Raw genomic sequence first — 12,399 nt, 5'->3', positions numbered from 1 at the left:
CACTGCCACCCACCTGATATCCCAATGTGTTAATATACATTTATCCATTGTAGAAATTTAGGTGGATTCCAGATTTTGCCATTGTAGATAGTGCTGCTATAAAGACTTATGTACATGTCTCCTCTTATTTCTAAATAAAATACAGGAGACCCAATTAAATTTGAATTTCAGATCACTAAAGAAAGTATTCAGCATTTATCTTAAATTTATTCTGTGCAGCATGGTGGCACATGCCTGTAATCCCAGAAACTCAGGAGGCCAGAATGGGCAACTTAGCAAGACCCTGTCTGCAAATAAAACATTAAAAGGTCTGGGGAGCCAGCGGTGGTGCACACCTGTAATCAGCAGCTCTGGAGGCTGAGGCAGGAGGATAACAAGTTCAAAGCCAGCCTCCATAAAAGCAAAAGCAAGGTGCTAAGCAACTCAGTGAGATCCTCTCTCTAAATAAAATACAAAATAGAGCTGAGATGTGACTCAGCAGCAAAGTGCCCTGGGTTCAATCCCCAGTATCAAATAGATGATAGATAGATAGGTAGATAGATAGATAGATAGATAGATAGATAAAAGGACAAGAGATGTAGCTCAGTGGTAGAGCACCCTTAGGTTCAATCCCAAGTACTCAATGAATGAATTAATAGATGAATGAATGAATGAATAAAGTTTCAATCTGCTTCAGAGTTTCAGAGGGTTCAGTCCACAGTCAGTTGGCCCCATTGATTTTTGGCCTATGGTGAGGCAGTACCTCATAGTGGAAGCATGGCAGAGGAAGACATTCATCTTTGGAAGCAAAAAAGAGAGAAACAAGAATGGGCAGAAGTCCCAATATCCCCTTCACTACACCCCCATGACAAACTTCTTTGCTCTAAGCCCCACTTCCTGAAGGTTCCACCAAACTCCCAATAGCATCATAATTCAGGGACCACACCTTTACCATGTGGGCTTTGGGGAGTCATTTCAGATACAAACCATAGCAGCAAACTGTAGTTTTGTTTGCTGAATATGGCAACTCTACTTATATGTTGTAGGAGTCTAGAGTATACACTGTATACCCAGGAATTGAATTGTTAGATAATAATAGTTGCAGATGTTAAACTTTACAGGTTATTTCTAAATTATTTTCTAAAGTGGTTGAACTGATTCACATTTCTCCCAGTGTATGAGAGTTCCCATTTGAACCATACCATCTCAGAAGTTTATATCAAAATATGATCTTAATATACATTTCTCTGATTATTAATGTGATATGCAGCTTTATAAATTCTATTTTTCTATTCATATTTCCTCTTCTATATGATGCCTATTTATATATTTTGTCCATTTTTTAATTGGGTTGTTGGACTTTTTCATATCAATTTCTAGGAGCACTTTATATAATCTGGATACTCAGTTGATGTTTGTTATATGTATAACAAATACCTTTCTCAGTTTGAGACTTGGATTTATTTACTATCTTTATGGTGATTTCTTTTTCCTTTGGTACTGGAGATTGAACCCAGGGCCACACACATGCTAGGCAAGTGTTCTCATTAACATCTGTTTTTTGCTTGTTTGTTTCTTTGTTTTTTTCATCCTTTTTCTTTTCTTTCTTTCTTTCTTTCTTTTTTTTTTTTTTTTTTTTTTTTAATTTTGAGACAGGGTCTAAGTTGTCAGGGCTGACCCTGAACTTGCAATCCTCCTTTCTTGGTCTCTCCAGTCACTGGGATTACAGGGATGCACCGCTGCACACAAATATGGTAATTTATGACCTACAGAAATTCTATTTTTGGCAATATAATTTTTTGGCTTTTCTGAGCGTAGACGTGTAACTTGTAGAAATGAGAAGAACTAGAATGTGAAAGTTGCGTTAGATTTTTGTGGGCCAGGCGTGGAAGTGGTGCACAAAGAGTGATCTGATGATCCCTGTTGGTCTGAAAACTGTTTATTACCTCTCCATCTCACAAGAGTATAGAAAGTGAGACTAAACTTTTCATGAAATGGGTGGAATAATTTCATATCTGTTGAATCTAATAATAAAAAATGGGTTTGTATTTGGTATGACTTTTGTGTGTGTGCAGGTACTGAGGATTGAACCCAGAGATGCTCTATCACTAAGCTACACTATCAGCACACCTCCATCTTTTATATTTTATTTTTGAGCAGGGTCACACTGAGTTGCCCAGGCTGGCCTCAAACTTGTCATTCTCCTGCCTCAAACTCCCAAGTAGCTGGAAGGTGTGTGCCCAGCTTGGTTAGATTTAAATTTCATTTTTTTTGGAAATTTATTTTATATAGTTCATAAAAGTATCAGTCCGTGATCGATTGGGGGAGGGGCATGGCCCATTACCACAGATAGTTTGAGAAGTACTGAGGTACACCATTTCAGTCCTCAGTCCATTGACCAGAACTCAGTCACATGGACCCATGTAAGAGCAAATGGAGGATGTGAAATGTAGTCCCTAACTAAGAAACCCCTTCCCAGTGACAGCTCCAATCTATGGATGGGGTATACAAATCTTTATTGGACTGCTTGACTCTTCTACCACAATTTTATTCCAAAAGTCTTAGAGTATTTTAAGTTTTCACTTTTAATCCACTCTGATCTATATACAAATGATTTATGTGTATGGTATGAATTAAGAATTCAATTACATTTTCCATGTGTACAATCATATGTATGTGCATGTATTTTCCAGGTGTGTAATTTTCTGTCACCTGTTATTGAATGGTCCATCCTTTCCCAATGCTCTAAAGACACTTCTGTCAATTATTAAGTGTATATGGCTAGCTGTAACTAGTGCATAGCTGTATGGCTCTGTATCTTTTATTAAAATACAGTTGTTAAATGACCATTTCCATTACTATTAGTAAACAGTTTCTATCCTGAGTCTCTTTATCACTCTCAACCACACCACTTGGACCACCTGTTCCCCCGCTCCCTGGAACCCCCTAACCACTTCACAAAAATAAAATGGTTAAGTCTGACATCAGTTTGTTTCCAGGGTTACTTTCTACTTGCAAGGTTGTGGCGGGCGAGACCCGGGGCCCAGGGTTATGCCACATGCATCCAAGATGGCAACTGGCAGAGAGCCAAAGGGCGTGCTGGATGCGCCTTGAGAAAAACAGGAAGTGTTTGCCATTGGCTGTATGATGATTGTTCAGCCACCTAGCGCATGGACAGATATATCTTACATGTATGCTTGAGCTCGTGATCGCTTGACCTTTAATAGGATTGGATGGACATATCTGATTACAATTGCTTATGCATGAGACTGCTGATATATTGAGGGTGTTATCCGAATAAAGCGGAAGCTGCTTTGTGAACTTCTGAAGAGTGCCTATCGTTTGTCCCGCTGGTCGGCGGCAAGTGGCACAAGGTTCCAATACCAATACCAATACCAATATCATACTCTAGATACTATAGTTTTTTAAAAAAAATTCATATTTAGGAAGGAAATTCCTCTTATCTCGGTCTTCTTCAGGGCGATCTCGACTATTCTCAGACTTTGTTTTCCAGATAAGTTTTAAATTTGACTTGTTAAATTTCTCTAATAGTACCATTGGGATTTTGAGTGAATTATATTAAATATGTAAGTCACTCTGGGAAGGAATAACATCTTGAAAATATTGAGTGTTCCTAACCATAAATATTTCACCTTTACAAACTTTAACAAAGTTTTATAATATCTTCCATGAACTTTTTACTTGTCTTTTGCTGGATTTTCCCTATGTAGCTTATGCTTTTGTGTGGCTATTGTATTTGATATTATTTACTTCCTCACATTTTCTAATTGCTTAATTCCATTACATAAAACTACAGTTGAACTTTATATCTTGATCTTAGTTCCTTGCTAAACTCTTGTTAATTATAATAATTCTTACTATTCTTTGAGAATTTCTGTATAGGATGATAACAGAGCTGTGAATAATAATAGTTTGCTTTTTCCCAATACCTATTCCTTTCATTTTGGTACTAGGGATTGAGCCCAGGGACACTTTACCACTGAGCTATATCACCAGTCTTTTTTTTTTTTTTTTTTTTTTTTTTTTTAAAGATAGGATCTCTCTAAGCTTCTGAGAGTCTCATTAATTTTCCAAGCTTGGACATGAATTTGTGATCCTCTTGTTTCAACCTCCTGAGTCATTGGGATTACAGGTGTGTGCCCAGCATTATTAGTTTTCTTATTCTCCTCTTATTCCACTTCTGGCTAAGACCTCCTGTACTATGTCGAATATAAGCATGGAAGCTTGGTTGTGTATGTTTGCTACTGTACTACCAACACCTAGAAGTGTGTGGTTCACAATAGGTCCTTAAAGAAGAGTTTAGTAGGACTGGGGATATAGCTCAGTTGGTAGAGTGCTTACTTTGCAAGTATAAGGCCCTGGGTTCAATCCCTAGCACCACAAAAAAAAAAAAAAAAAAAAAAAAAGTCTAGTAACTTAATCATTCCATTTATTTTACTTTTCAACTCTAGAGTTTCTAGCCAGGTCTTTTAGAATAATTTCCATCTACTTATATTTTGCAGTTGACAAGCTATTGACATAATACATTCCTTTTCATCTTTCGGTATGCTTTCCTTTGCTTCTTTGAATATATTTTTATGATGGTTTTAAAGTCTTTGTTAAGTTGGCTATCTGGGCAAACTTCTTTCCATCCCTTTTGCCTGTCTATGAGTGGAATTTCCCTGCTTTTTTTCCGTGTCTCACAATTATTTTGTTGAAAAATTAATGGTTTAGATAATTTAATATAGTAATTTTGGATATTGATTGACTTGCCCCTGCTGCTTCTTTTTTGTTTAGTGACTTGGCAGGACTATTTTAATGAGTTCATTTGCCTCATAGGTTGGCAACAGCAATGTTGCTCCTCAGAATTGGTAGTATGGACTATCCACATCGTCACCCTGGGGTGATAGTGGTTTGTATGTGCTCTTTATCTTTTTTCCTGATCTCTTCATTAAACCCTTTGCCTTGTGCATTGGTATCACACCCAACTGTTAGTCTCCACTAATTGCTAGCTAATTGCTATATTGCTTTTGACAATGCCCTGGAGCATATATTGCACCACAGTCTAATCCAATTAAATTTAGGATCCTTTGCAGAGGTAATTTTGAGCTGTTTTGGGGTGTGATCTGTTCTCAGGGCTGCTCTCCTTAGATATCTCTTGGCCTACATATTTGTTTGTTTCTCTTAGGGAGCTACCAGCCTTCTCTTACTTGCTTACTACTCAAACATTCATTGTTTTCAAGATCTCCTTTCGAGTTGAATTTTCCCGTACTCTCTTCCAAATAAAGTCAGTTCCTTTGGAGAGAGCTTCAGAATTCTTTGTTCTTACAGGTGCCTCTCCTCCTGGGAAACATCTCTAAGCCACTGTTTCAGAGCTGGGGTTTCAGACAGTGGCCTTCACTAAGTCACTCTCCTGCTCTATGGGCAGAGCTCTGGGAGGTGGCTGTGACTTCTGCTATTCTCAACCCACCTATCCTGGAATGAAACTCCCATCCCTATGTGTGGGCTGGGATAAGGCCAACTGGGGAATACCAGTTATTTCCAATCTCTTGGCGACACGTAACAGGGAATTTAGTCTCTGCAACATAGAGCAAAACAAAATGAATACTCCTGCAGGGCATTGCGGTGCATTTCTGTAATCCCAGGGGCTCAGGAGGCTGAGGCAGGAGGATTGCAAGTTCAACACCAGCCTTGGCAACTTGGCAAGGCTCTAAGTAACTTAGTGAGACCCTGTATCAAAATAAAATATAAAAAAGAGCTGGGGATGTGGCCAAGTGGTTAAGTGCCCCTGTGTTCAATCCCCAGTACTAAAAAATAAAATAAAATAAAATGCTGGCACCCTGCCTTTCCCAGGGAAATGCCATATTCCTTTACTGAGATCTTGGGGGAAAGAGGAGAGGGTTCCACCCATCTGAGCAGAATTTTTTCATGCTAATGGCAGTAGGCAGTAGGTCAAGTCTCGAGTACCATTCACCATTCTACTTTACCAAGATTTAGTAGATTCTTTTGAATAAATGTTTCTTCATTGGCTTCAAATAATTCCAAGAACTCTAAATGGTTCCTTAAAAATTTTCGCTAGTTATATCTGTTTCATTGAGCAGTGCATCCATGGAATTTCTACACTGCCAAATTGCTGAAGATGCATCTAAAGGGATTACGTGTGTCATGAAGTTGCTCACCATCCACTGCTTTAACAATTTACCTTGAGTAGATTATAAAATATTCTTAATTTTATATAAAATTATACTTAATTTTAGTGTGATAAATACTATGAAAGAATTAAGCACAATGCAACATGGGAACACTTAGGAGAATCTCCTACTGCAGTCCCTGGGAATTAACTTTCTAAAGTAGAACTGAGTTCTGAAAAGAGGGATATTATTAAGGATATGGAGATGAGATAGGAAAGATGCTGTAGACACAGAGAAAAAGCAAGTACAAAGACGCAAAGAAGTAAGAGGAACATATTAGGAGCTTCTAGCACTGGAGGAAGGGATGCAAGGGAAAGAAGTTGGTAGAGTTTTGAACAATAGGTAGAAGATCTCTAAGCCTGGCCCTGTACTGGGAGATTTTCCTCCTTGGATTTCTGTGTTCTTGTTAAGTGTAAGCCTTTTCAGTAAAGGATGATTGACTATCCTAAAGACAGAGAATGCTGAATAGATTTAGAAACTTACTTACCTCCCTTGGAGTCACTTACTTACATTGCAGGGTGATTAAAATAAGAAGGTAAAAAGGAAAAAAAAAATAATAAAAGCCTTCCCTTCTCCTTCCCCGGAGAAAATTTGTTTACATTCTAAGGCAATTTTCTCTATATGGGCATAGGCAGATGTCCCCCTGCAACATACAAGCTTCAAGTCTCATAATTACAGGGTTCTTCTCCTATAGTGTAAAACCTGCAGCACATACAGGTGAATACCTGGCCATTATCACATAGCCCGTGGGGAACTGGAGGTAATATGTTGTGTCAATAATAAATGGTCTGTTGGCTGTGTTTCTGTCAGTACATATACATACATACATACATACAAATCACAAACTCCTCACAGGTTTGCAGTTTGGGCCTTGATGTCAACTACATAAGCATTCAAAGTCTGAAGATAATCAATAGCTACTAAATTTTAAAAATCATTATTTCTCCTGTTAGCAAAAGTAATCATCCTTCCTATAAAGCATCATAAAGAAACAAGAATGAATTATGTAAGAAGTAATGTCTTCTGGCACTTGATCCCCAAGGACAACTACTGTTTTATATTCATTAGACTACTCCCCTTGAGGGAATACTAAATATAGAAATAACATCATCATAGTTTTGTTTTAGAAAGATTAATTTGACAACAGTGTGATGTGGCAGGGACGGGACAGATAAGGGGAGAAGTAGAGGAAACCCAGGCAAAAACTGATGAGGTAGTACAGAGAAAGGACAGATTATAAAGAACATACAGAAACAGAACCAAAAAAACTGTCACTGACTGGCTATTTTGAGGATATTAAGGAAATTACTGTTACAGTTTTAGAAGTTATATTGTGGTTGTCAAGAAAGAATATCCTTTTTAGAGATACATATTGAATTATTTCCAAATAAAATCTCTGGATTTGGTTCAAAATCATGGGGGAGGGGGAGGGATGTGTGGAGGTATATGTGGAAAAAAAAAAATCCTGCATGAGTTGGTAATTGTGGAAGCTGGTACTGTGACGCTGTGATAAGATACCAGATGTCTCAGGAATGACATATTTACTTTCCTGGCTGTGGGGTATGCAGCAGATGGTCTTCAGCTGTTCGTCTTCTGGGAACTGCTAAGCTGAGGAAAGATCATTTCTCCTTCTGGGGGCAGCCTACATCCAATGACTGGTGTCCAGTGTAAAGGCCAGACCCTGCCAGTAGTTTGGGACCACTCTTGAGGCCTACCAGCTCTGGAGCTTCCCAAGTGGCTGCTGAAGGCAGTGACTGGACTGTGTGTCAGCTTCCTGTCTCGCTCTGCCCATTTCTAATTTTTTCTCTCAACATGTTGATCCCAGAAGCACTCCCAAATAAACCACCTGCAGTCTTATGTCAGCGTCTACTTCTGAGAGAACCCAAACTGGAGAGATTTTGGCCTTTATATATGTTCAAGTTCCCACAGTGAAAATTGAAGGGAAGTAAAGGACTGTGCCAGACTGGATGTGGTGGGTGAGGCAGGAATGACAATTGACCTCTACAGTTCTGTTTCTGAGACAGTGGTGCCATTCATTGAGCAGGGGATGCAGGAGGAGGAGCCATTTGGAAGATAGATAAGGAGTTAGTTATTCTTTTAAAAAATATGAAACACTTCAAGAATTTGCACATCATCCTTGTGCAGGGGCAACACTAATCTTCTCTGTATCATTCCAGTTTTAGTCTATGTGCTGCTGAAGTAAGCACCAGGAGTTAGCTTTTGACAGGCCAAATATGAGGCACCTGCAGGGAGCAGTCTAGGCTGGTGATGTAGACTGTCAAGCTACAAATAGCTCAAGAAAAGGAAATAGTCATTTAGAATATCTTTTTCTTCCTTTCTTTTTTTCTTTGGAACTGGGGATTGAACCCAGCTTGTGCATGTTAGGCAAGTACTCTCACCACTGACCTACATTCCAGTCCAGTTTACAATATCTTAAATGACCAATATAAATTTTATTTAGCCTTGAACTGTAGTTGCACAATTACAGTTAAATGTATAAATATCTCAAAGAATGGGAATTAACCACACTAGATGGCAGGAACCACGTTCTACAATATTTATTATTGTTTTTGCAGTACTGGGGAATTGAACCCAGGGACAGTCTACCACAGAGCTACTATCTCAGTCCTTATTTTTTAAATTTCGAGATGGGGTCTAAGTCAGCCTCAGACTTTGGATCCTCCTGCCTCAGTTTCCTGAGTAGCTGGGATTAGAGGTGTGCATAACAGCACCTAGCTACAATATTTATTATATCTTGCATTCACTCAGCCCTAATTAGTAGTCACTGAATGAATGGATTCTTCTAAAAGAAATAGAAAATAGTCCTGTTTGTCCATTCTGTTCTTCGGGTCATAATTCTCCAGTCCTCGTGTCACACATGAAATCCTCTACCTTCAATTATGTTAGTTGTTCTTGTACAAGCAGAACAGAAGGCTTTTGGAAAAAAGATGAAACAGATGGGAACGTGTGTTTTGAAGAAACTAAGAATTTAATAGGGAAGATAAAACAACCATAAATTATCATAGAGTTAAAAAACAGAAGTGAGGGAATTAAAGATGAAGTAATAAGTAAGTTCACAGAGGTGACAAATGTTTGCCATTCAGAAGACTCTAAGAAGCAGCATGGACTGATGCAAAGCACCTACCCAGGCTGTGCTGTCTCCTAATTTTCTGTTGTAGCACTCTATTAGGCTTTGATTTAAATATCTTACAGCAGATTAGGAGTCAGACAAGTTTATAGCGGTTTACACAACAACTTGTGTAGTACACCTATGATAGATTTTGTCATAACATTTTATGTAAAACCATGTTTTAAAAATCCATTCCAAAGAGCAAATAATATTATTTGAAAGTATTTGAAAAAAGAATCCCACATAAAATAGTGCTTTTTAACGTCTTAATATTTCAAAGTTCTCTAAAGATAGAACCGACTTTACAGATTCCTAGTCTACTTGTCGGGCTATATATATAAAACAGGGCTCAGCTTTTTAAAAGACATGACCCTTTCGATGAACATTACAGGTCCCACCCAGCCTGTGCTTCTCTGCGCAGAATTGCCCATCTATGATTTAAGCATCCACAGGACCAAAAGCACCGTAGCATTCTCCTTGAATGGCACCTCTCTAACCATATACTATAAATCTATTTTCATTGGCAAAGAGCATTAAAAACAGTCCTCATTTTCTATGAAATTCTATTTGAAAAGCTATGAACAATTACTTTTCTTGAAAGAAGCAGCTTAAAATATAAAACATGATGAGCTATGGATAAGCAGAGGTGAGTTTACTTTCTCTAAACAACACTAGGCTTTGTACTTTATATTTAACAGAGGACTCAACATACTAAAATTGCAGGAGATTAAATTTAAGGCCTCAACTTTTTCTGTATTCCGTAAACTCACCTAACCTTGTGCAGGAACAGATCTCAACTGGCGCGTAACAAATTAAAAAACCAAGCAAAAAACCAACCCAACAAAAGCTCACCCCCTGGAGCAACTAGAGTTCCATATATTTATTAGGCATATCTCAAAGTGCTTTATTTAAAATAAAAACTGAGTCACTCTTCGTGGGTATTAAGGGGGATATATTTAAACAAGTCTAGATTAGATTATATGAGGACTAACTTAAACTATAGTTTTAGCCATAGTAGAGTTAACTAAGACCTAATCTATTCAGAGACTTCAGAAATGTTTCTTTCACGAAGGACAGATTCACATCCCAAAAGCTTTCGCCTGGAAATTCGGGATGCAGCTCTCGAAGGCGAGATTGAGAGGGAAGGGTTCTGTCGGGTCACTGAAGACAAAGGCGCACCGCCGCGCCCCCTCCCAGCCCGCAGGTCCCGGCTCGCAGAGCCTCGCACATGCGCTCGCACACGTAGGCGGGAGCCGCGGGCGCAGCCGCACACCCAGCACACGCAGCAGCCGCGCGCGGACCGGAGCCTCGGGGCCCAGGGGCCGCGACCGGGGCGGGGGCCCACGCTGGGGTGCTGCGCCCGAGCACGTACCGGGGCGTGGCCCGCAGCGCGGAGGGCGGGGCTTGCGGAAGTTTCTCCGGGTGGCTGGTGTTTCGCATCTTCATCATGTAGCAGTACCAGCCGCGCCGGGAGCGGGAGGGGAGCCGCGTTCCTTCCGCGTGCTTGTTGTTTCCCCGCCGAAGCTCTGACCAACCGCTCTCATGCACCTGTCTTTCTGCGCGTCTCGAAATGGAGCTGACACAAGGGAATGAAGGAAATTAAATAGCACACGGAGATCGGGTGTCTGGGCAGCGTCCTGGGTAAAAACCGTCAATTAAAGGTAAGAGTAAACATTATGTCCAAACCTCTGGAAGGTGTGAACACAAAGCTCCAGGAGATGATAGTAAGGTTTGTGGTCAAGTGTAGCTTTTATCCGTCAGGGAGGCTATGCCGTATCAAATTCTACACATTGCTCTAAATGTGAAATAATATGGGACAACAGGTTCAGCGCTATTTAACGGGAAGAAATAAGCAAAGTGGTTAGTGGCAAACTTAAAATACCCCAATAAGATTTTTCTTCCTTATATTTTTGTTGGTTCCCTCTAGCAACATGTATGCAAAGGTTTTATCTAACCAAATTATAAAGTTAAAAAAGATTTCGTATTCTTTGTAACTTGTTTTTGACATTGCTACATTAAAATTCTTACCTTTTAGGTGTTTGTTTCTACAAAGCTGGTAACTCCGAATTTATCTTTCAAACCTCTTAGATGTTTACATGAGGAAATGAAGATTGGAAAGGTTGTGAGGTTATACGAACTTAAAAGAAAATGAACATTTCTATTATGCCACTAAGTCACACAGCTCTGAGAGAGCCACACCATACATAAGTCTTCTGTAGTTCAAGTGTTTTCCCATACACTACCTTGTTTACCTGTGAGTTGATATCTCTATACCAGGAATCTGAATTAGTTCAGACTCAACATCCACTAAATAATTCTTTATTTTTATTCTATTACATCATGTCACTTATCTTAGGACATCCCTCAATGTCCTGTGTGATCTCAATTCCAAGTGACAAATGACCCTCAGTTTTCTATATTCCTATTGCTTTCTCCCATTTCTGTTTGAACAGTTGAAATTAGGGGACGAGTGTATGTTCTGCTGGAGTGACTAGTACTTACTGCAGAGTGGTTAGCACCATGGGCTTTGGAATCACTGATGGTCTGCTCAGCAGCTCTGAACCTTGTGCTGACTCTCCAAGACTTTCAAATGTATGAGATGCGAGTACTAGATACAAGTACTAATTCATAGGGGTTTTTGAAGATTGTGAAATAAAAAGCAAAATGCTTAGCAGAAAGTCTAGTGTACTCAACAGATTTTAGATTCATCTTGATTCATAAGCACTGTACCTGGCAGTGGTAGGCTCGCTCAATAACTTGTTTCAGGTCTACACTTAACAGATGAACAAAATATGATAAACCCTTCTGCCCTACTTTCCTCAGGATGAAAGTAATACTAGAGTTATTCATTCATAGCACCAGAAAAGAGGGAAGAAGCACATACATATATAGGGAGGGGAGAGGAATATAAGGAGAGAATGACAGTGTTGGGTTATACTCTGGATGAAGGCTTTATAAAGAAATCCCTCATGGCACACAGAGCTGGGCACACATAGCTCTAAGTGTTCCAAGTGACTTGTTTTCTGAGCAACAGCACTTTGTACTTTTCTTCCAGCTCACCTGTTCTATAATTCCCTCCTAAATCATTATTCTCACAAG

General features: G+C 39.3%; 1 long non-coding RNA gene and 1 other non-coding gene across 2 annotated transcripts in view; one reads left to right on the top strand and one right to left on the bottom strand.

Moving 5' to 3' along the window:
* Positions 1-8,270: 8,270 nt before the first annotated feature.
* Positions 8,271-8,377, bottom strand: LOC124978348 (U6 spliceosomal RNA). The gene has a single exon (XR_007107384.1). It is a non-coding gene; the product is annotated as a U6 spliceosomal RNA (small nuclear RNA).
* Positions 8,378-10,478: 2,101 nt separating this feature from the next.
* Positions 10,479-12,399, top strand: part of LOC124976929 (uncharacterized) — a 32,072-nt gene continuing 30,151 nt past the window's right edge. Inside the window, exon 1 of the long non-coding RNA XR_007107084.1 lies at positions 10,479-10,961. This is a non-coding gene — a long non-coding RNA (uncharacterized LOC124976929). The remainder of the gene's footprint in view (positions 10,962-12,399) is intronic.

Source organism: Sciurus carolinensis, chromosome 2 (genome assembly GCF_902686445.1).
Source record: "Sciurus carolinensis chromosome 2, mSciCar1.2, whole genome shotgun sequence".
Classification (NCBI taxonomy): domain Eukaryota; kingdom Metazoa; phylum Chordata; class Mammalia; order Rodentia; family Sciuridae; genus Sciurus; species Sciurus carolinensis.
This window is presented reverse-complemented; position numbering and strand designations above follow the sequence as displayed.